Source organism: Macrobrachium nipponense, chromosome 12 (assembly GCF_015104395.2).
Source record: "Macrobrachium nipponense isolate FS-2020 chromosome 12, ASM1510439v2, whole genome shotgun sequence".
Taxonomy (NCBI): Eukaryota; Metazoa; Arthropoda; class Malacostraca; order Decapoda; family Palaemonidae; genus Macrobrachium; species Macrobrachium nipponense.
Genome location: NC_087205.1, coordinates 67,785,674 through 67,810,872, shown reverse-complemented (window position 1 = coordinate 67,810,872; position 25,199 = coordinate 67,785,674). Strand labels below are relative to the sequence as shown.

General features: G+C 41.8%; 1 protein-coding gene across 1 annotated transcript in view; it reads right to left on the bottom strand.

Annotated features, from left to right (window-relative positions):
* The window catches only part of LOC135224576 (ring canal kelch homolog), a gene marked incomplete in the record, with an annotated part of 536,926 nt that overhangs the window by 463,876 nt on the left and 47,851 nt on the right, over positions 1–25,199 (bottom strand). The window contains 2 exon segments of the mRNA XM_064263711.1: positions 3,705–3,811; positions 19,119–19,268.

Genomic DNA, 25,199 nt, shown 5'->3' with positions numbered 1-25,199 from the left:
GCTGAGGCATGGGTTCCCCTTTCTGAGCTGCTGAGATGGTCGACCCTCGCTATCTTGGTAAGGAAAGGAAGCGTGGGGTACCTTCGTCATCGTGAAAATGGTAAAGGGGACTCTTGAATGGTTGAATCTTAGTATTGCGAACAGTCCATGTCAGTCTAGACATCTAAGCCATTCTCGTTGGGCTTGGTCCCGAGAATAGAGGACTGTCTCCTTTGGTACCCGTGTCATCTCTAACCATAGCCGCAGGCGTGAGCCTAGCGTAAACCTATGAAGGGAGGCCGTAGGCCTTCCGGGTAGAACTCGAAGTCCTCTATTCTTCGAGTTCCGAACTCCGGTATGGAGATGAGACCATCTTGGAAGGGAGCGTAAGACGCTACTCTCCAAGGATTATTCATGGAGAAAGCGGGGCAGCGAGTCATACGGGGGAAGCTGAGATCCGCTAGTGTTAGAGGTTGAGGGAGAGGCAGGAGAGGGGCTTCTCTTAGGCCGGCTATAATCGTGTCCCCCTGAGAAGTTTAATCCCCTGTCGACAGGCGAGATATCAATATTTTCCATACTTGTCTTAAGGGAGCCCCCTACCAAGTCAACCCACCTTGTTTTTAACAGGCCAGCGCTGGTGTCCAGAGCCGGAGCTGCTGCGGAGGTGGGAGGGGTCGACTTTGAATAGGCACCAAAGGTAGTGGAACTGGTGATACTGCCGGTGGGGGTACGGGATTTCTCCTTAGGCTTACTTTTTTCGAGGGACTTTGAGCCGGAGCTAGACCCTTTAGACTTGTCTGGGCCGGGATTACGAGCCGGAGACTACGCGAAGAAGAAGACGAGGACGTCTTCTTCGAGGACGATGACGTCCTAGTCAAGGTCATATGCTTAGACTTGATCTTAGGCCTAACCGAAGCCTCTGGAGGAGTATATAACTCATCACCGGTAAAGCCTGGAAGGATGGTGAAGTTGCAGGGGTAGAAGAAACAGTTCAATCCCAAGGGGGACCCTTTGGGTACCTGCATTACTTACCTCGACCAACAGGTCGTCTATACCTACCATAGGTTCAACATTTATATCCAGGGTTGCGACATCCGTGGAGATATCCTGGTCTTGTTCAGTTAAGGAGGCCGCCAGCTGTTGTTGGATAAAGGCAATAGAAGGGTCTGCCTCTGCCGGGTCGACGTACCCAGTCGTCTTGCCCCCGGGGAAGATTAACAGAGCTAAACGCTTCTCCAGTATGTAGGGCTGACTTGCCCTTGGCGCGTTCTTGCCAAAAAAAACCTCCGACCCAGGCCCGCAGGGTGTAGCCCATGCCGTATCGTCTTACTGCCGGAGCCTGTAAGAGAGGGTATATTTTAGATTTAAGAATCATTAAAACTAAAACTTAGAATATAACTTAAACTAGATGCCTTAAGTTAGAATAATGATGAAAAACTAAGTACTAAAGAAGCGGAGCGGCATGCGGAGATGGAATACTTACACCTTCCAAAAGCTGGCTCACCAGATCATAACATATGGTACACGTTTCATGGTACCAGACCTGGATGTCCCCGTGCGGAGTCGCGCATGGAGCATGGGACCGGCAAACTTCGTGTCCACAGGGGTCTTGAAGTGTAGCGGAACATCCCGGATGCTCACAGTTGGTGGCCTGTAAGTGGGAAGACACATGAGTATCTTAAAGGGGTAACACTTACAGACTAAGGACAAAAGAAATCTCCGTTACGAGGCGGAGCTCGGAAAAAATTTGGGCATAGCCCCTCCCTGCATTGCCTGAATAGGCTTATAATCCCGGAGAGTCCGGTAAAAATATGAAGGGAGGGGCGGGGATGGTTTAAGAAAACTTAAGATAAACTTAAAGATAACTTAAACCTACATGCAAGTGAAACCGGACTAGGTCCAGTGAGCGGAGTGTAGTAACTCAGCAATACGGTAACGGTTAGTAAAAAGACCTACTGTATGCTCCGGCCCAACTACGGTGGACTATACCCTTCCACCCGCTGGATACCAGGACTCCGATAGGGAGGAGCTCTAGTAAGGAGGGAAGGGGCGAGATGAACCCATACAGACTCGCGCTAACCCCGGAGCGACAAAGGCAGTAACGGAGGGGGGGAAGGCCAGAGCCCCCCACAACGTACCACCCGGTCCGAGCCGAGAAGCGGAGAGGCCGGAACCAGTCAGGGACTGTCGGACTCCCAGGCCCCTCGGTGGAGGGGGGAGGGGGGGAGGCAGGCTCCGGGCATGCTGGGCGAGCAAGGACAGACCGACCCACCCCCTCCCGACTCTATGGGAGAGCGGGCGAGAGGGGGACTGGTAGGCGACTGGCTAACTCGCGATCAACGTAGTGACCACGAGGCGGTAACATACCAAGCCTAGGCCAACCAACTGATCAGATAGAAAGCTATCGGGAAGCAACTAGAACTGAAAAGCGGTAGCATTATAGGCCCATGAGGGCTATAACCAACTGATCAGAGAGAAGCTATGAGGAAGCGACCGAGCTGATCAACGGTATACTAGGCTCTACGAGCCTCATGACCTAGGCTAAGCCAGACGCCAACTAACCTAACAATAACAAAACATATAAATATAATATATAATAAAAATGAAAGAGAGAAGGTAAAATAGCAGGAGAAAAAATCCAGGAGTGTACGACTAGCCCGAAGGCAAGTCTACCACTCAAAGCTAGTCAGGGGCCGATACTAAGAACCTAGACTAGGGTCTGGATGGAAAAACAAAAAGCCTACATATGGTGAAATACATACTTGTATAACAACTTGAGTAGACCTAATAACACGGATAATGTAAATAGAGCGTAGAATAATAAGGGATGTTCTAGGTATGGGAGACCAAGAACGAACCCAGCATGCGGCAGGACCATGCTGCCATGCTTCCAGCCCCCGAGAACGTATCTATACCTAAAAAAACGGCAAATACTGTCGGGGCGGGGGACGGAAAAAACTCGGTAACCGTAAATACTGAGTACTTAACTTAGCTGCTGCAATAGCTACACGCTCCATTATCGAAAATCCGAAGAAAGGGCACGAAAATCACAGAGAGAAAAATAACACGTGCGACTCGTGTGAGCTAACTGAAAAGGATGGCCACTAGAGGCGCAGCAGTCGCAAGCATGGGATGGCGTAGTAGTAGTACGAGCTGCTCCCTCTGTGGGACGGCTCCCCTCTTGGAGGGTTTTGTAGTGGGAGATTTCTATTGGCATTTGGCTCGTGGTAGTGGTCTCACTCGCCTAGTGTTTATACCGACACCCTCCTAGAGGTGAGCGAGTCAGTTTATACTGACCTTTTTTCTTTATTTATTTTATTCTCTGGTATGTGTTAGTACATTTACCCTAGAAATAATAGATTAAAGGATATTTCGCGCAAGCGACACGAGCTGAGCCAGAAAATAATTCTCATGAAAATTAGAGGAAAAGAATTTATATCTGGACAGACCAAGGAAAAAAGTGAACAGTTGACATCATATTTACTTAAAATATTGGGGATTTTCTGAAGGAGAATTCTAGCAATCAAAGGATGAAAAGTGGGGAAAGTGTGAAAGTGACCTGAAGGCATTTCTCATATGGGGAAGGTGACACTAAATATTAATCCTCACTTGGTATGTTTGAGTAGATTACCAGGACTTGGTTAACATCATCTACTGAGCCTGAGACTACATTAAATGAGATTTGTTTACTGAGTGGACAATATTATGAACAAAAATTTACTTACTAGTAAACATAGCATGGAAGTATGGGCTACAGGAGGCCAAAACCATCTTATGTGCAGGAACTTCAATGCTGTCAGCTATTAGCACAACATCACATAGCTGACTTTGTCTGCAATAAAAAATCAATAACACCACTTCATATGAGACTGAAATACATCAAGGCTTACGCATTCTAATGGCTTACGACTGGTGGCCAGGCTTTAGCAAACATACAAGTATAATATACAGTTGCTTTATACCTGAACAATTAATATAAAGGATAATACTTACCGAGTTTCAATTTTAGGATAAAATAAGGCAACCAGTTAATTCACTAGTTTGCATTATACTAGTTCATTATTCAATTAAATGTACAGGTGCAGGAATTTATATTTGATAACTTATTGTTTTTATAACAACTTATCTTAGGATTTCACACCACAATAGTACTTACATTAATAAAAAGTAGGGAAGTATTCTGTCAGAACTATAGGTCTCTGATACATAAAATACATGTGAAGTAATCTTTTCCTCTATCCCTACTATAGAACAAATTAAACCTTATCCAAGTTTAGTAAATTAACAATATTAGATAGACTGGCAATCTCATCATCTGAGTAGCTCTGGAAGCTTTCCAATTCATTTTCATTCAGTCCACCCAATAGTTATATTCAAAATGCAGCCTGAAGTGAATGGTATTCAAAGATTCTGGGTTGGGTACTAAAAGAGAGCAAATTTGCAGAGAGATAAAGTTGCACCACTAATCGGTGGGACTCATTCAGCAGGCTCATTGTGGGAAGAATTAAATGCTGTGCACTGACAGAGATGGTTTGACAAATGTAAGAAGTCTGGAGATATAGCCTAAGTATTAGGATTTTATGAGTTAATCAGCACTAATTGCTTCAGATTTGCTTGACTGGTAGAGTGAGGCACAGACACATTGAATCAACATCGATTTCAATTTTCAATTTAAGGTGTTTTTTTGTTTTTGTTTGTTTTTTTTTACCCTAATGTTTTTTCATGAAAGTATGTACACAGGTAGTCCCCGGGTGCGACGGGGGTTCTGTTCTTGAGACGCGTTGCAAGCCGAAAATCATCATAAGCCGGAACATCACAAAAAAATCCTAAGAAAAGCTTACTTTTAATGCTCTGGGTGCATTAGAAACTATGTAAACTGCATTTTTATTGCACTTATCATAAAAAAAAAAAAAAAAAAAAAAAAAAAAACTTTAAATATAGCATAATTGCATTTTTGGTGTCGTATTTCTACTGCCAGATCAGTGTTGTAGGCGTCGTAACCCTGGAACATGTGCCGTAAACCTGGAAAATAATTTTCTGATAAATATAATTGAAAAGCGTTGTAACCTTAGAACATCATAAGCTGAACCCGTCGTAAGCCAGGGACTGCCAGTAATTGACTTGCTTCTTTTTAACCATTACCTATGCACTGCTTGCTTGGGCTTTAACTAGAGAGTTTTAGCATTCTACCTTGCTAGGAATGCAAGACAGTTGCTCTGTTTCCCAATTATATGTTGGAAATCTTGGACATACTTGAAAAAGGATGATCAAGAGCACAAGCTTCAACCCTAAATCCAGGACATGGTCACAAAAATTAACAAAATTATGAAGGGAACACTGAAAAGTTATGCCTCAGCCTATGGCTGAGCAAGGTGATTCAGCCATTTTATTTACTGCAGCAACAATGCTCAGTGGTTATGATGGTTTGTGGAACTGAGAATTTGAAAACCTTTAAGTCTTCCTCAACTTCCTGGCTTCCAAAGCAAGTTTCTCCAGTTCCAATTCCAAACTGCAAGAATGAAGGCAAAGCTATGGCCATTAGAAGAGGAAAATGTGACTATGTGAGTTTCAGAAGTACTGCACTTTGATTTGATCAATAACTATAATGTGATAAATTATAATGTAAAGATTAAAACCCACCTCAAGTCAACCAGAAGTTTCAAACAACACTATGTGATCATCTCTGATTCCTAGTACTTTCACAAAAAAACATGTCATTCATCCCAGTACAAAAGTACAGAAGTTCAGCTTTTTTGCCACATTGATTTTTAAAAATGGGCTGATCAAAATAAATGTGAAAATGATCTCAACACAAAACTGAGAAGTATAGAAAAAGAGACAAAGTTCTATAATCACTGCTTTTGAACTATTCATGCTAGATGCACAAGATTTCCATCTGTTCCCAGGTACAAGATATTTATTTTTCATACTGTAGTACAACTTTGGCAACTATAATATTTTTATAATAAAATAATGATTTATATACACTTACCCAGTAATTACAACTGATAAAGTTTCACTTGCCCCTCAGCAGTTTAAAATTGTGAAATTTACAGGTTGCGCCAATTGTTTTGGGTAGGTGGCAAGAGCTCCAGCCACTTTTGTGGTAGAGAGAGGAATACACAGTAGTGGGCTCAATTTGTTTATGGCCTTACTATGGTAAGTACATATATAAAATAAAACTTTATATTATAAAAACTATCATTTCATATAAGTAACTTATCCAATAATTACATAGCTGATTAATACATTGATAGGAGGTTGGATGCGTGGACATATCTTCTAGTAAACAATTAAGGGGGCCGGCGGCTAGTGCCATTTTTTTAAGGACAGGACTTTGATATTCATACCACTTAATAAGGTGACTTGGGACATCTCCAAACTGCATATGATTTTCGCCTCTGACCTTCAGTTTGTGACGCCAGGGCGATTTATCACAAAAATGACCATTTTTCAAAATTCTATCTCCTCCCTTGATATTTAATATTAAGACCTAGGATTACTACCTATTTAGACCTGATGTACACCTCCAATCGAATGTTTTTTTTTTTTTCTAAAAGTAATTTTTTTGCTAGATATGAATTTTTCAATGTGGTAAAAAGATAAACCCTATAAATCAGGAGAAAAAAAATTGATAAAAAAAGACGAAACAAAAATTAGAAAAAAAGGGCTTCATTAATTGTTCTATAATGTCTTTCTTAGTTATACACCAAATTCCAATGTTATAGCTTTAAAACTAAGTGAGAAGATAGATTTTGAAGGTCAATAAGTATAGTTTTGAGATACGGGCGTTCAGTTTTTCCTTCGTATTTCTATAAAGACAAATGTTAATAAATAATGATTATTATGAATGTATGTGTGTAATAAACCTAAAAAAACTATTTTATTTATCATAATTTAATCATAAATGATGATCCTTTTGCTCATATATCGTAGCCTGGGGCACTGATTGAGGCAAGATGGGGCACTACCTTCCTACGCAACTCTCTCTCTCCCTTCACTAACTCAGCTTATTACAGCGAATTTTCTTCTTCTGTATGTTAGCGAGATGTTTTCCTTGTATTTTCCTCTGACATGATGAAATTCTTGCCGAAACAAAAGATAAACAAACATAAATGCATGAGAATGTTAGAGGAGAAACTCGAAGGTGTACTCTCTTTTTACAAAGACAATTTAATAAATCATGATTATTATGAATTTCATATTCCATTTTGGTATTAACAAAAAAAAAAAAAAAAAACCAAAACTATGTTATTTATCATAAATGAAGATCTCTTTGCTCAAAGATCGTAGCCTTGGGGACAGTGTGACGTGTGCTGTCAGGCAAGATGGGGACGTTACTACGAACCCTCCCCTCTCTAAAACCCCTCCCCTCTTCTTCACTAACTAGCGTATATTATGATATTCTGTAATAATACTTGAGCGATTTTTCTTCGTCTGTATGTTACGAGATGTTTTTCTTGTCTTTTCCTCATTGGCATGATGAAATTCTTGCTGAAACATACATAAACATATGTAAAAGCAAGCGAATGTCAGAGGTAAAACTCGAACGTGTAGACTACTTGAGGTTTGTGATCGCACTGAATCATGACTGGACTTAGTAGCTGGCTGAAGTCTCCCTTCTCAACTCGGGGAATGTCTACAGATGCCATTTCTCCCAATTTCTTTGGCAATAATTATAAAAATTTTTATGATAATAGAAGAAATATTGCCTTTTCTTGTACGGATCAATGTTTTAGGCTTATTGAGTTACGTTAACTAATTACCCTTTAACTACGAAAGTAAGAGGAATTTTGACGAAATATTTCGTATACGTATTCTCAATTGCCATATGAAGCTCCATGAATTTTTTCATGACTTTGCATTTTTTGCCCTATACCCCCATATATAAGGGTTCCGGCCGGCCCCCTTAAGCATGGTAATGAATTTAAAAGTAGAAAAGATTGCCAACACATTGTTTGTTGTTTCCTTAGCTGATAAGAGCTGCTGCAGGTAAATACTGCCTCTGATTTGGCGCTAATCTTTAGTAGAGGCGTGGCAGTATAGCCGTGGAGCACCTGCTACTTTAGTGGGGACTTTGCAGCGAAGGATGATTTATTGGCTAGCAAAGAACACAATTTGCCCCCTGCCCAGGGTGCAGTACTACAATCAACCAGATTAAAAATTCTATCACCTCTACCCAAAAAAACCAATAAAATCACCATACCCACCCATTAAAAGCAAACAAGACTGGAGGGTACTCCAAGTACTCAGTACTTCCCGGCTCCCCAATGACTCAACACTATTGTCAAGGGGAAGAGCAAATAGGAAGGGAGAATTTCATTGCTTCCTACAATTCCTCCCCAAACACCATGCCAGTTGCTGTAAATGGACCCAAGGTACTGCATGTGTCATAAACCCTCTCTATACAGCGTAGATAATGTGAAGCAAGAACTGATTTACGTTTCCAGAAAGTCGCATGTAAAATAGACAAGAGGAATAAATTACGTTTGAATGCCAAAGAAGTTTAAACTGCCCTTATTTCATGGGCTTTCACTTTACACAAGGAAAAAAAAAATCATCTCCCACTACAGAATGGTCTTCCGAGATGAGATCTCTAAGGAAAAATGCCTTCGAGAAAAGACATGAAGGGTCCTTAGCCTAACACCACAGAATGTTCGAAGGTCCACAAATTCCCTGTTCTGTGAAGGTAATATTTAAGTGTCCTCACAGAGCACAAATTCTTTTCTCCTTGTCCTGAGGGCCAAAATATTACTCTTGATGGCAAAAGAACGAGGCCATGGTTGAAAGAGTATCCTGTTCTTTACGAAGAATCCCAGTGAAAATGAACACACTACATTTCCCTGGAAAATTCACTCTGTCTAAAGCATGGATTTTGCTAACTCATTGCTGTTGCTAAAGTGACTAGAAAAAGTCTTTTTGGCTAAATCTCTTAAGGAGATGAAATGCATGGGTTCCAACCGTGAACCTGATAGCTATATAACCCTCTTACGCCGGAGCGGTAAATAAAAAATTGTCTCCCGTATGCCGGAGGGGTTTCGGAGTGAGCGCGGAAGCGGAAAAAAAATATTTTTTTCAAAAAATCACAGCGCGCTTAGTTTTCAAGATTAAGAGTTCATTTTTTGCTCCTTTTTTTGTCATTGCCTGAAGTTTAGTATGCAACCATCAGAAATGAAAAAAATTATCATTTTCATATATAAATAATGCGATATATGATAGCGCAAAAACGAAATTTCATATATAATTGTATTCAAATCGCACTGTGCGCAAAAACGGTTTAAAGGTAACAAGTTACTTTTTTTTTCGTTGTAATGTACACTAAATTGCTATCATTTTGGTATATAACACATTGTTATACGATAAAAGTAACACAGAGAAAATATTATCACAAAATAATGCATTGAATTCGTAACGCGCGGACGTAAACAAATATTTTTTTCAAAAATTCACCATAAATCTAAAACTATTGTCCTAAAGACTTCCCATTTCTTTCAAAATGAAGACAAAATGATTGAATATTACTATACTGTAAGAGTATTAGCTTACAATTGCAGTTTTTGACCATATCTGACGAGTTAAAGTTGACCTAATGTCCAAATTTTTTTATATAATATTGTTTATATGCAATTATTTCGGAATAAGAAAAGCTACAACCTTCAAAATATTTTTAGTTTTATTCTACATGAAATTGCGCACATTTTCATATATAAAAACTCTATGAAATCCCTAATATGAAACGGAGCAAATATTCCGAGAATGGGACATACGCATTTCGGAGATTTGTGGCGAAGAATCAGCGCGCGGAGGGAAGGAAAGATTTTTTTAAATTCACCATAAATCTAAATATAATTTTGCTAGAGACTTCAAATTTGTTTCAAGATGAAGATAAACTGACTGGCGATTACTAGACTGTAAGAGTTTTAGCGTTACCAATTGCGTTTTTTCGGACCATTTGCGGTAGAGTCAAAGTTGACCGAACGTGGTTTTTTTTCTATTTATCGTGATTTATATGGAAATATTTCGAAAATGAGAAAAGCTACAAACCTTCAATTATTTTTTTGTTGTATTCTACATAGAAATTGCGCACATTTTCATATGTAAAAACTTTATGTAACAGCTAATTTAAAATGGTGCAAACATTACCACATTCGCACGTATGATTTTTTTCGGAAGAGTTACCGCCGCGGACGTAAAGAAAATGTTATTTTTTTCATAAATTCACCATAAATCGAAATATTGTGCTAGAGACTTCCAATTTGTTTGCAAAATTAAGGTAAATGCTTGAATATTACTAGAATATAAGCGTTTTAGCTTACAATTGCGTTTTCGACCATTTCGGTAGAGTCAAAGTTGACCGAAGGGTTGAAATTTTGGCAATTATCGTTATTTATATGAAAAATATCTCAAAACTGATAAAAGCTACAACCTGGGTTGTTTTTAGTTGTATTGTGCATGAAATTGCACACATTTCCATATATAAAACTTTATATAACGGGCTAATTTTAAATGGTGCAAACATTACCACAATCGCATGTATGATTTTTTTCGGAAGAGTTACCGCGCGACCCCGGCACGTAAGGAAAAAGTTTTTTCATAAATTAAGCATAAATCGAAATGTTGTGCTAGAGACTTCTAATTAGTTGCAAAATTAAGGTAAATGATTGAATATTACTAAAATATAGTAGTTTTAGCTTACAATTGCGTTTTTTTTGACCATTTTGGTAGAGTCAAAGTTGACCGAATGGTTGAAAGTTTGGCAATTATCGTGATTTATATGAAAATATCTCAAAACTGTTAAAAGCTAATCATGAGTATTTTTTGTTGTATTCTACATAAAAAAATGCGCACATTTTCATATATAATACTTCATGTAACGGCTAATTTACAATGGTACAAAAATTATGTCAGTGACAAAATAATTTCCAAGATGTGTCGCAGATACTTTTTAGTGTGGCAAGAAAGAAATTCACGCTTGCGCGCCTGCGTAACGATTGTAAACAAAACAACACCTTGATCCGTGAACTCCCAGCATCCCCCAAGGCGCGTGATTCAAAAGTTTCAGGCTGGTAGGCCTATAAGTATTTTTCCCGCGAATTTAAAATAAAACTTTTGTAAGTCGATGTCAAAATACGTCCAGTCTCCCCCCCGGCACACGGGAGAACAAAAAAAATGTCGACGTAAAATATGTCCAGTCTGCGTAAGATGGTTTAAGTACTATGTTGAACCTGATAGTCATTTAAGTGCTATGTCTAAATTGCAAAATACAAAGAAGTTTGTTTCTGCTTGGTGGTATCAAAGGATCTAATAAGTTTCTGGATGTCTGATATCGAGCTTAACGTGGCTTCTGTATTCCTTAATAGGTAAAGTAGTTAACCTTCTAGACTTCCTGAGGTGTAACAGAAAATCTGCTACCTCCGCTTTGGAGGTATTAGTAGCAGAAATATGTTATTGTTAGTATACAATAAGGTTTTGTACATACTTACTGGCAGATATATACTTAGCTATACGTCTCTGACGTCACGACAGAATTCAAAACTCGCGGCACACGCGACAGGTAGGTCAGGTGATCTACCTTACCCGCCGCTGGGTGGCGGCTGTAAGAACCAATCTCCCAGAATTTTTCCTTCCACCGGTCTCCTGAGGGGAGGCTGGGCGGACCATCAATCGTATATATCTGCCAGGTAAGTATGTACAAAACCTTATTGTATACTAACAATAACATTTTTGTACATGAACTTTCCTGTCAGATATATACTTAGCTGATTGGACACCCTTGGTGGAGGGAAAGAGACAGCAATATAAATATGGAAAAAAGGGGAAAACAACACTAGTTGTAGGATGTAAATACAACCTTGGTTCTTACCTGTTTAGGCAGAAGACTTCGTAGTTACTGTCTATGAGTCTGCGTTGCCTTAAGAGCTTCAGCGAGGGCGTGACCTACAGCTGACAGACTCTTTGGGTCTATCAAAGGGATTTGGTTATCCGCTTACCTTGGATAGAATCCGAGCAGGATCTGTCAACGGGGATTCGCCCACTTATATGACAGAACCTAACTACTATCATTGCAAGGAGCTCAAACATAAACCGATCACCTAACCAATCTAATCATTGTTAGACTACGAAATGAAAAACATGCCTACCCGCATGTTCTTTCAAACAACCAAAAAACTTACAACCTAACAAGGGGAAAAAAAAAGGAAAAAAATATATACTACTAAGGATATGTCTCAGCTCCCTGCCCCAGCACCGAATCCGCCGATACGTACCGGGCCTAAACCCGAAGCACTTTTCATACGTAACTTTGACGTCTCTCAGATAGTGGTTTGCAAAGACTGAGTTGCAACGCCAGAATAAGTTGCCTTCATAATATTACTCAGGGATATGTTTTTGTTAAAATTAAAAGTCAATGACGTGGCAATAGCTCTTACCTCATGAGCTTTGACCTTAAGGACTTTGAATTGACTTTCATCACATATCGCATGCGCTTCTTTCACCAGGCTTCTGATAAAGAAAGAAAGACGCATTCTTCGAAAGCGTCCTCCTTGGATCTCTTACAGAGCACCAAAGGTTGACCATCATTGCCCTTAAGTTTTTTCTTTCTCTGTAGATAGAATTTCAAACTTCTTACTGGGCAAAGCGACCTCTCTGCTTCCTCGCCTACTAATGCAGACAATCCTTGTACTTCAAAGCTCCTAGGCCAAGGATTTGAGGGGTTCTCGTTCTTGGCTAAGAACGAAGGAAGGAACGAACAGATAGCTGCATCTCCTCTGAATCCCACATTTCCTTCTAGTGCATGGAGTTCACTAACCTCTTTGCGGGAAGCCAATGCCATGAGAAAAATTGTCTTCTTCGTGAGGTCTCTAAACGATGCAGACTGAGGCGGTTCGAACTTATTGGACCTCAGGTAACGTAGCACTACATCCAGATTCCAACTCGGAACCCCTGGAGAAACCTTCTTGGATGTTTCAAACGATCTTAATAGATCATGAAGGTCCTTATCTTCTGAAATGTTTAAGTTTCTGTGCCTAAACACTGCAGATAGCATGCTACGATAGCCTTTAATGGTTGATACCGCCAATCCACTTTCTTCCCTAAGGAAAAGTAAGAAGTCTGCTATTTGGGTCACAGAGGTACTGGAAGAGGAAAAAGTGATGGTTCCTACACCATCGCCTAAAGACGTCCCACTTCGATTGGTAGGACTCTAAGGGTAGAAGGCCTTCTTGCTGCTGCGATAGCCGTTGCAACTCTTGCAGAAAAGCCTCTCGTTCTGACCAAACTTTTGACAGTCTGAAGCCAGTCAGATCTAGAGCGGGGAGGTTTTTGTGATACCTCTCGAAGTGGGGTTGTTTGAGCAGATCGATCCTCTGTGGTAATGTTCTCGGAAGATCTACTAACCATTCCAGTACCTCTGTGAACCATACTTGTGCGGGCCAGAACGGGCTACCAGCGTCATCCTTGCTGCCCTCCGATTCTGCAAATTTCTTTAGAGTCTCTCCCAGTATCTTGAATGGAGGAAAGCATACATGTCTAGACCCTTCCAATCTAGTAGAAAACGCGTCTATCGACACTGCCTCGGGTCCGATATCGGAGAGCAGTAGTTGGCTATCCTCGCATTCTTGGCTGTGGCGAAGAGGTCTATATGAGGATTGGGCCCAAAGCTTCCACAGGTCCTGGCAAACATCTTCGTGAAGAGTCCACTCTGCAGGCAGGACTTGATCTTTCCTGCTTAGGTGGTCTGCTCTGACGTTCTTTTTCTCCCTGTACGAACCTGGTAAGGAGACAAATCTTCCTTTGCTCTGCCCAAAGCAGAAGTTCTTTTGCTGTCTCGTACAGGGAGAAAGAGTGAGTCCCCCCCTGCTTCCTGATGTAAGCCAGGGCCGTGGTGTTGTCCGAGTTGATCTGTACTGTTGCAGCTAGGACGTGGGGCTCGAAAGCTTTCAAAGCTAGCCAAACCGCCATCAGCTCCTTCTTGTTGATGTGCCAGGTCACGTCCTTGTCCTGTTCCAGGTGCTGACACTTCTCTTGAAGCCGAGCGGTCGCTCCCCAACCTGTTTCCGAGGCGTCGGAATACAACACTTGGTTGGGGTTCGGAATGTGAAGGGACATCCCTTCTGCAAACCTGAGAGGGTTGGCCCACCAAGAAAGGTCCTTCTTGATTTCCCTTGAGATCTCGAAGGAGAACTCTAGGTTTTGCGAACGACACCTCCAGTTTCGATGTAGAAAGAACTGGAGAGGTCTGAGGTGCAACCTTCCTAGAGAAAGGAATTGCTCCAACGAGGAGAGTGTCCCCAACAAACTCATCCACTCCCTCGCTGTGCATACTTCTTTCTCTAGGAAGGCTTTTGACTTTCTCTGACCCTCGGGCTATCCGCTCTGGAGACGGAAAAGCCCGAAAATCCAGAGAAGCCATCCGAATCCCCAGATAGATACGATCTTGACTGGGGATCAACTGAGACTTTTGAAAGTTCACCAAAAGTCCCAGGGAACTTGCCATGAAAAGGGTCTTTTGTAGGTCCTCCAAACATCTTTTCTGCGACTTGGCTCTGATCAGCCAGTCGTCCAAGTAAAGGGACACTCTGACTCCCTCCAAATGTAGCCATCTTGCTACATTTTTCATTAGGCCTGTAAAGACCTGAGGGGCTGTTGAAAGGCCGAAGCACAAAGCCCTGAATTTGGAATATCCTTCCTCCCTCCCATCATGAACCTGAGGTATTTCCTTGACGAAGGATGGATAGGCACATGGAAGTAAGCGTCCTGAATATCTAGGGACACCATCCAGTCCCCTGGCCGAAGGGCCGCCAACACTGAGGATGTCGTCTCCATGGCGAACTTTCCTCTTTTCTACAAAGAAATTCAGGGCGCTTACATCCAGAACCGGTCTCCATCCTCCTGAGGCTTTTGGGAAACTAGAAAAAAGGCGGTTGTAAAAGCCCGCTGAGCAAGGGTCGCTCACTAGCCTCTATAGCCTCTTTCTCGAACATTTGTTCCACTGCTTGTGTAAAGCAAGGCTCATGATGGGATCCCTGTACCTGGCCGACCAACTCCCTCGGAGTCGTTGTCAACGGTGGTCTTTCCGTAAAAGGAATCAGATATCCTTTCCTTATAATCGAGAGGGACCAGTTGTCCCGCTCCTCTCTTTGCCCAGGCTTCCGAGAATCTTAGAAGTCTGGCACCTACTGGTGTTTGGAGGACTACTTCCCTACTTCTTAGCTCTGACAGAGCGTGAGTAAGGATACTACCTCTCTTGAAAGGTCTATTACCTCTCGAGGTAGAGGCTCTAGAAGGGGGGCCCCCTCGAAAGGGTGGGCTCCTGTCTAGCTGGAGTTCCTTCTTCTTCCGTCTTCGTCTGGAAGGAGGTCCTAGGCTTCCGTTGCCGACTGCGCGAGCATGTCCGTGAGTCGCCTTCGCAGAGATAGATCCTGAGATGTCCTGGATTATCTTCTTGGCGGAAATAGCAGAGGCGAGAGCTGCGAATACAGGAGAGATGCTCTTTGGGCATGCGAAACGGACTTAGTTAGAAAAGAGCAGAAGACTGATCTCTACTGTAATTGAAAAGCGTTGTAACCTCGGATGGAATGTCGTAAGCCGAACCCGTCGTAAGCCAGGGACTGCCTGTAATAAGCTTATTATAAATATTTTCAAATAATAATAATATATAATAATAATAATACTATAACTATAATTACAAAATTCATCTGTGAGTAATTTAAAGATTCTCTCTCTCTCTCCTCTCTCTCTCTCTCCTCCACAAGATACATGTCGTAGTGGTAATGGTAACTCTTTTCTATCTCTATTGGCTGCAAGTGTTAGAAGTATGTATGTACATATATATCTTTAAGGGTACCTACTAGTGTTTAAGGGGGCCGGCCGGCTAATGCCCTTTTTCAAGGACAGGACTTTGATATTCATACCACTTAATAAGGTGACTTGGGACATCTCCAAACCGCATATGATTTTCGCCTCTGACCTTCGGTTTTGTGACGCCAGGGCGATTTATCCCTCGAAAATAACCATTTTTCAAAATCTATCTCCTCCCTTGATATTTAATATTAAGACCTGGGATTACTACCATATATAGACCTGATGTAGGACCTCCAATCGAATGGAGAGTTTTTTTTCTAAAAGTCATTTTTTTGCAAGATATGAATTTTTCAATATGGTAAAAAATAAACCCTATAAATCAGGAGAAAAAAAATTTAAAAAAAAAAATACGAAACAAAAATTGGAAAAAAAGGGTTCTATTTGATTGTTCTATAATGTCTTCCTGAGTTATATACCAAATTTCAATGTTATAGCTTTAAAACTAAGTGAGAAGATAGATTTAGAAGGTCAATAAGTATAGTTTTGAGATACGGGCGTTCAAAGTTTTCCTTCGTATTTCTATAAAGACAATGTTAATAAATAATGATTATTATGAATGTATATTTCTTTTTTTGTGTATTAATAAACCAAAAAAACTACTTTTTATTTATATAATTTAATCATAAATGATGATCCCTTTGTCATATATCGCAGCCTGGGGCATTGCTTGAGGCAAGATGGGGGCACTCCTTCCTACGTAATTCTCTCTCTCTTCCCCGCTAAACTCGGCTTTTTTTTTTATTACAGCGAATTTTCTTCTTCTGTATGTTAGCGAGATGTTTTCCTTGTATTTCCTCTTTGCATGATGAAATTCTGCCCGAAACAAAGATAAACAAAACTTTAAATGCAAGAGAATTTCAAGAGGTGAAACTCGAAGGCGTACTCTTTTTTTTTACAAAGACAATTTAATAAATCATGATTATTATGAATTTCATATTCCATTTTGGGTTTTAAAAACCAAAACTTTGTTATTTATCATGAATGAAGATCTCTTTGCTTCCCAAAGTCGTCGTAGCCTTGGGCCCCCACAGTGTGGACGTGTGCTGTCAGCAAGACGGGGGCGTTACTAAGCAACCCTCCCCTCTCTCTTCACTAACTACGCATATATTATGATATTCTGTAAAAATAATACTTGAGCGATTTTTCTTCGTCTGTATGTTAGCAACGATGTTTTCCTTGTCTTTTCCTCATGGCATGATGAAATTCTTGCCGAAACCTACATAAACATACGTAAACGCAGGCGTATGTCAGAGGTGAAATGGAACGTGGAAACTATCGACGTCTGTAATCGCACTAAATCAGGATTGGACAGTGGACTTGGCCTGAAGTCTCCTTCTCGACTCGACGGGGAATGTCTACAGATGCCCATTTCTCCCAATTTCTTTGACAATAATTATCAAAATTTACGATAATAGAGGAAATATTGCATTTTCTTGTACGGATCAATGTTTTAGGCTTATTGAGTTACGTTAACTAATTACCTGTAACTACGAAAGTAAGAGGAATTTGACGAAATATTTCGTATACGTATTCTCAATTGCCATATGAAGCTCCATGAATTTTTTCATGACTTTGCATTTTTCGCCCTATACCTCCATATATAGGCGTTCCGGCCGGCCCCCTTAAGATGACTTTGAAATTATATTAATATAGTAATCTCAAAGATTAATACAGTAATATGATAATAATTTAAGGTAAATAAATTTGATGAAGGATGTTACATAAGATACAGACTTGGTGTTTGTCTACTTTCACTTTGTCCCCCCCCCCTTCTTTTATCTCTCTATCTCTCTCTGTGCAAAAGAATTGATAAATAGACAAATAGATACTTGTTCAGCCCCCTCTTTCTCTCTGCTCTGGAAAAGATATATGTATATATGGGAGGGGAAGAAGAAGTGTTGCTAGAAGTTCAACCTTTTGATATCATAAGGAGTTATTCTCTCTCTCTCTCTCTCTCTCTCTCTCTCTCTCTCTCTCTCTCTCTCTCTCTCTCTCTCTCTATCTCTCATTTTGACTGTGTATATATTTCTAATGGTAAAATGTTTCAGATGACCTTGAATTGATATTAATAATACCAATTCAATGGAATATTTAGTGTAAGATGATACTTTAAGTATACATTTTGGTATTTGAACTTTCAAGATAGGCAGACATAAGCATTCTTAGAGGGAAGTTCTAACTATTCGTGGATTCGAGCTACTAGCGGGGGTGTCTGGTACCCATACCCCGTGAATACGGGGGGGAACACGGTAACCCCAGAAGGAGAGGGGCGACATTACACAATAAATCAGCCTGAGGACCTCCAGATACTTCCAATGACAAATCGATGGAAGAAAAGGACGGAGACAGGCTCACAAACTCAAGCATCATGTGGTGTGACTGAGGAAGAAAACGAAGCATCTGGGCGAGGAGATGAAAACCCATTCCCACGAAGGGAGTCGAAACTCTACGATGCTCCCTCCTTACTTTAAAATGACTGCCACTGTGATTTAGACCACACATGACATTCCAGACAGGGATCATTATAGTACAAAAATCACAACGACACCTACTGGATGTGAATGGGGGTCCATAGCTGAAGAAGCCAAGAAACAAGAACACGGGAAACCTTGAATCCCTGGGCACATGTTGGCAAGACCGAGAAGATGCAGAGGAAGCCATAATAACACATACACAGACAAGCAAAAGAGCGAATATGAGCAAAACAACCAACAGGGTTTTGGACGGAGAGTGAGCAGAACCATCACTCACCCAGGCGATTAAGAACAAGACTAAACATGGTAGCATGGGGTGCGCAGTCTTTGACCAGCTTTCACCCAACATATGAATGCATTGCCAGATCTCACAGATTCCTTGCATTACAATCTCTGATTGTTTAACTAGATCCAACTGGGCACTAAAAAATTATGCTATTTTTGAAGACCAAAGGTTTGTTCGCGTATGACAAATAGCAAATTGAAGGAGGGCCAGCATTCAGTCACATTTATAAAAAAAAAAAAAAAAAAAAAAAAAAAAAAAAAAAAAAAGTTAAATAAACAAGTGCAATAAATAATGGGGACAATAAATTATACACCAGCAACCATATACACTTATCTGAAGAATGCAAATGAGTTAACGGCAGTGTAACTGAAGACCAGAGAAGCAATGCTAATGCTTACTCTTTATAAAAGACATAGGCTTTTATTCTCATGGAAAGAAATTTGCTGTAATGACATTAAAAATTAAGAAAAGTGTACAATATCATCAATTACTGAGTAGAGGATTTTATTTCTGCTCACCTTCGCATCAGATTTAGGTTGTCAAATGCCTTAGGAAAGTGCTGTGGATTTCTGTAAGGAAGCTTGTGCTTTGTCTCAGATCGCGGAATGTGTTTCTGAGAACTTTCGTCCAATGAATTTTGACTAGCATGACGAAGTAACAATCTACTGCTGCAATGAAAAGGATTGATTAAATAAGTATATTTTGTGAAAGTTACAACAATTGTCATTTTTTTAATAAAACACAATTTGCACTGAAATAAGTAAAAATTCACTTCCTCTGATGTTTAACTTATTAAATTTCAGTTATTTACGTAAATTACAATGGATGATGTGGATCAATTTAAATCATTCTAATGAGATACAATTTACAGGATCCTTGGAACAACTAACTCCACCTTTAAATATCAAATTTTAAAAGTAATTTGTATTTTCCCTAAAATCCAAACCCAAAGTTCTTTAAAAAAGGCAATTAGCTCCAAGCATGAACTGGACACGGCTGTTTAAGATTATTTACAAGGTAGCTAACGATACATAGACAGGTAGAGGGAAGCCCCACCCACTTGCCAGTCTGCACTCCACTTGGATTTCTAGCCCAAGTAACAGTTGAGAGGGGTAGCTGAGGTGGGCAAATAAGGCAAAGAACTTCAGGCTTAAATGTTAGCAAAAATAAAAATGACTTTAAAATTTTATATTCTTTCTTTTCTACACAAATCTGATCCTTACTCCATTCTTTATAACGGCACAGTTGCCCTTTACTGGGAGGTAATCTCTCAGAAGCTACTGTAGATTTGCCCTTCCAGGGATGTTAACTCCCCCATTTCTGCCAGAAGCAAAGAAAGTAGGTTTTTATTTCCTAGAAAACATGAGTACTAAGTTAATGAGTAGTGTTGAGCAAAAGTAGTGGTCCAGTTCAACAAACTTGGGGGATAAATTAAACAATCACTAAATAAAAAGCAAATTTTTCAACATACAAACCTGAAGTTCTTTATATAGGCCATTCAAACTTATTCACAAGTAGGTAGAAAAAACTAACAACAGGCCACTTTGTTGCTATACAACCCCTTACCTTCTGGCCTAGGTGCCACAGCAAGGTGTGGCTGAGGAGGGCCTTTAATGCAAAGAACTTCAGCTTTGTATGTTAGGAAAATTACCAAGTTGTACTTAAGACTTAATCATTGATGGGAGGACTCAGGGTACTCCCTGAAGCAACTGGTACGTTTATGTTACCTTCCTGGTCCATTAGAGAGCAGAAGATAGTAACCTTCACCTCTACCATACTGCACATTTGGGATGTAGCAGTTAATAAGACTCCATACCATAATTAAAGGATTTGTATGCCATTACTCAATAATGCTGTAAGAACTTATAATGAAACTCGAACGGTAGTAAATATCCTTCCTGAAGGCCATCCACTAGCCAGGTCTCTGCTCCATGTTGCTGCCAAGTTGCCCAGTGGCTTGACAGACAGCCCCCACCATCGGCAACAAGCAGGGAGGAACACTGCCCCTAGCATCCTCCTCCCTTTTTCTTTCCCTTTACCCCCTTCCTAGAACAGGAGGGGTGTTGAAAGGTGGTGCGATCGTGCACCTTTTGCTACTGGGGCAGAAGAGGACTGGGTTTCCCCTTGGAGAGGGGACCAGCAGGTCTGGGACTTTCTCTGGCCAGAAGAGAAGGCCAGCCTGACCAGAGGGTTAGGCTGCAGTGCCATGTGAAAGACCGAAGAGGTTTTTGATACTGCCTAGTGAACATGCTTGTCATTGTTATGACACATACATGTCCATCGAGGCCTCCCCCAACATCCAGCAGAGAGAGAAAAAGGATCCCCAGTAGTACTGGTCCATTAACAAGTGCCAAACCCAAACCTGGGACAACAAACCTTGAGAGTGAAGACAGTACAGCTCCTCACCTCTTCAACACCAGATTTGCTGTCTGATGGCCAAGATAGGTAACAGCCCTACCTCCAGACGGCATCAGTCCCTTGAACAGTAACTCCTCCTCGGTTGTACGAACAGCCAAAGAGGAAGAGATCTTAGTTACTGTAAAGGGTAGATCAATCCAAGAGACTGTCTGGAATGCTGCCATGGCAGTTGATTCCTTGTGCCCACTGCCTCCGACTGTGTGGGAGGGAGACCCAATTGACATGGAGGCGTTCCAGTGACAGACTGGGATACAAAAAAAAGTCAGCCCCCCCCCCGGGTTTCAACCTGTTTGAACAGCATGGGTTTCACCGGAGAGCACAATAACATTTCCTCTCGGAAGTCTAGAGGTGGACAAAGTGTCTTGCCTGGACCAGCTGGACCTGAAGAAACAAGTCTAAAATTTCACCAGCAAGCCTACATCATGTCAGGACAATCAGAGCCCTGGGTTGCTTCTGGGGTCCCCAAAGTGACTCGATGGCTGAAGAGCATTCTGCAGGACAAGGCACAGTCTCTTCCTTGAGATAATTTAAATGAGATCATTTTAAGGATCTCCACAAAGTGCCTATGACTGAGTCCCATGGCAGGGACCTGTGGCCGGTTCCCTCAAGTTTCCAGTCCTCAAGAGTTGCTCCCTTCACAAGATAGGACTCTCAAAACAGAGCCCCCTGGTGATCTCTCAACAGAGCCCCCTGGTGATCTCTCAACGCACTCAAGGGCATACGACCTTTGCTGGTTTTGAGGTCTGGCTTGCAAGAAACATTAACCCCTCTGTAAAGATGGGGTGATGGGGAACAAGAGTTGGTTTTTTTCTGGGCCCCCTGGACCCCAGAATTGACTGGCTCCTGGTAAACCCAAAGGAGGGGGACGAGGACAGGCAAGATATCCCTAGCGCCCTTGACCAGCCTGTCAAAAACCAAAGCCTTGGACAGGTGAGTCCATGGGTGGTCATCAACCCACATAATAATGTTTTTTACAAGTCGGAGAGAAGTAGTTCCAACCTCACGAACGTGGGCAGGGGTTGTCCCTTGAGTGAACTCCAGTCTTCTTCGAAGCCAGAGCTTCTACAGGTGAAAAAGACTTAACAAGGGATCTTATCTTACCTAACCTGGGTGACCACCTGGTCATCCAGGGCACTGAGACTTCTGAGCCACTCTTTTTTGAAGAGTTGGAGGGGGGGGTGAGGGGACACCTGCTTACTCTCTTCTCACCTTCTCTCACTGGGCTGTACTGGCAGCAGGGCCTGGGTCTGTAGACCAGGAACCCTTGTCAGCCTGAAGTTAGGGGTGTAACAGGGCCAATAGTGGTACACTGTGGGGTACAGAGAACCATGGGCAATGGACTGCACTCGTGCACTCAGCTACAGGTGTAGCTAGTAGGAGACCTGTCCCCGTTCTCTCTGCAGTAGAGGAGCCTGCTGGAATCTCTACAAGATTTCCCTCTGGGATTCAAGTCAACCTTCTTCCTCCTCCAATCAGTTCCTCATTGGATGAGTGGGTTTGCCATCTTGCCTATCAATCTGGTTGCTTGAGTTCGCTCCTGATGCCGCCAATACGGAAACCAGAGGAATTTATTTCTGGTGATTAGAAATACATTTCTTGATATGTGGTTCGAAGCCCACAACAAGCTGTAGGTCCCATTGGTAAGCAATCAATTGGTTTTTTACTAGCTACCTACATAAAAATCCAATCCTTCCCAAAGGGGGGGGGGGGGCCAAAGCCCTAGGAGAACTGTTAAATCAGCTCAGTGGTTTTTGGTTAAACTAAGATATACTTAACCTCTTCCTCCACACTTTCTACTAGACTTGGAAGAGTTGGGAGATAGCCACAGCACTAAATGATGAAGATAAAAGATGATGACTTCCTTTTCTTCTTGAACTTCCTCTTCTTGCCAAGTGCAGCTGAGGTCAAAAGCATCATCTTAGGATGCTGATGAAGGCAGCACCTGGGGGCTCATCATAGATGCCACATGCAGGGTCATCACATATGTAGGGAGCAGTTCTGGAGCTGGTGGAAACCGTGAGTGTCATTACTGAAGCAGTCACTGGAAGACTATTCATAATCTTCAAATGCTTAGTGAGAGATGAGACTTTGGATTCCACAAGATGCCCATGGCCAAGCTCTGTAAGCCCCTTGGCCTCCACACCACCTAGACTCAAAGTCAGTTGGTTAGGGGAGAGCTCTTCCATAAGCCCTGAGTCAGCAAAGTTGAAACAGCTCCCTTGGGAGTAGCAACAGCAAAAGGAAGTTTGGCAGGTGGGAGAAAGTACCAAAGATGATCTCTGGTGTCACTGGCAGAGTATTGTACTCTTCTTCTTCTTCCTAGAAAACTTCAACACACCATTCAGACAGCCAAGCACGGCATCTGAACAGTTCTCTCTTGATTGCACTCATGCTTTCTGCATGAGGTACATAGAAGTGGATAATTTACTTCTGCAGAGGAGAGGAACCTATGTATGTACACTGCCTAAACACCTGAGTCTTCCTCTCAAGAAGTGGGTGGCTTAGTGAACTGAGGGGTTTGCATTTTATCGAAATACTCAAAAACAAGCAAATGAACAACATATTTCAAGCAATGAAAAATGCACAAAAAGCATAAAGCATAAAGCTAAAGCAAGTCAAGCACAGAGCGAAGAGATATCTTCAAACAACAGCAGACGGAAGCAAAGAAGAATGCACACAGACAGGTGGGCCAGAGCTATTCCAGCTTGCAATAACAGCTAAATCCTATGTAAAGAACACTGCTTTGTATTTGTGAAGGAACAAAAGAGAATTCACCAGTCTAAAACCTTGCTAGCAAGTCTTGAACATGGCAGGCTGATTTGTGCCTTGCATTCCTTCTGCGGCCCTCATAAGGACTTGATTGGTCTGCTGAAAACAGGCCAGTCTCTGCCCTCGAGATCAATGATATAACAAATCATTTTAATGATTTGGGTCTGTTCTGAGTCATGGGCATATGACCCTCAGGTCACATCCAGTTCCCAGTCCCGCAAAGTTGCTTCCTCTGCAGGAGAGGGACAATCAAGAACAATTCCAATCCCAAAACCACAAGCCTGTCCAGCTCCTGGAAAACCCCAAGGAGGTGGAGGGGATAGGTGAAGATTGTGAGCATCCATGCCCAGACTGGCAATGACTGAAGTCTTGCCAGAAGAGCAAGACTGTGGGTAGTCGAAAATCAAAGGTGGCGACATCTACATGGGTAAGGGAGAGTAGTGTGGATGCTGTCCCTCAAGTGTTGCCTAAGTCTTCTGAGAAGCTGGCATGTTTACAGAAAGAGAAGACTGAACAGGGAACTCCTATGCTGGGTCTGGGTGATCGGCCGGGAGGGACAAGTCACTTTCCCAGGACCCCTCAGCCACTCTCTTAGAAGAGTGGGAGGTGGTGAAAGAGAACCAGCATGCCCCTGTTTCACCTTCTCTTACTGAGCTGTGCTGTCAGGTGGGGCCAGGTCTGTAAACTGGTTACCATTGGCAATACAGTGGTTACCTCAAGATACGAAATTAATCCGTTCCGAGGAGCCTTCGTATCATGAGCTTTTTGTATCTTGGACCGCATTTTCCTTTACATGTAAAATGGCTAATCTGTTCCAAGCCCCTCCAAAAACACCCCAGTAAATTTCATAATAAAGCGCTAAATTGACCTATAAAATGAGATTGTTATGATACAAAAATAAAGTTTGTACATACTCACCCGGCAGATGATACTTAGCTCTAGTCTCTGACGTCCCCGACAGAATTTCAATTTTCGCTGCACACGCTACAGGTAGGTCAGGTGATCTGCCCTGCCGCCGCTGGGTGGCGGAACTAGGAACCATTCCCCGTTTTCTAATCAGATTTTTCTCTTCCACCTGTCCTCCTGAGGGGAGGCTGGGCGGGCCATTAACCATATATATCTGCCGGGTAAGTATGTACAAAACTTTATTGTATCATAATATCATTTTGAACATGCAACTTCCCCAGCAGATATATACTTAGCTGATTGGCACCTTGGTGGAGGGTAAGAGACAGCTAAAAAAACCTTGGTTCTTACCTGATTGGGCAGAAGACTTCATGGATACTGTCTATGAGTTCTGCTTTGCCTCGAGCTTCAGCGAGGTAGTAACCTATGACTGAGAGCTCTTATGGATCTTGTCAATGGGGGCTTACCTTACATGACAGAACTTTTTGGATCTTGTCAATGGGGGG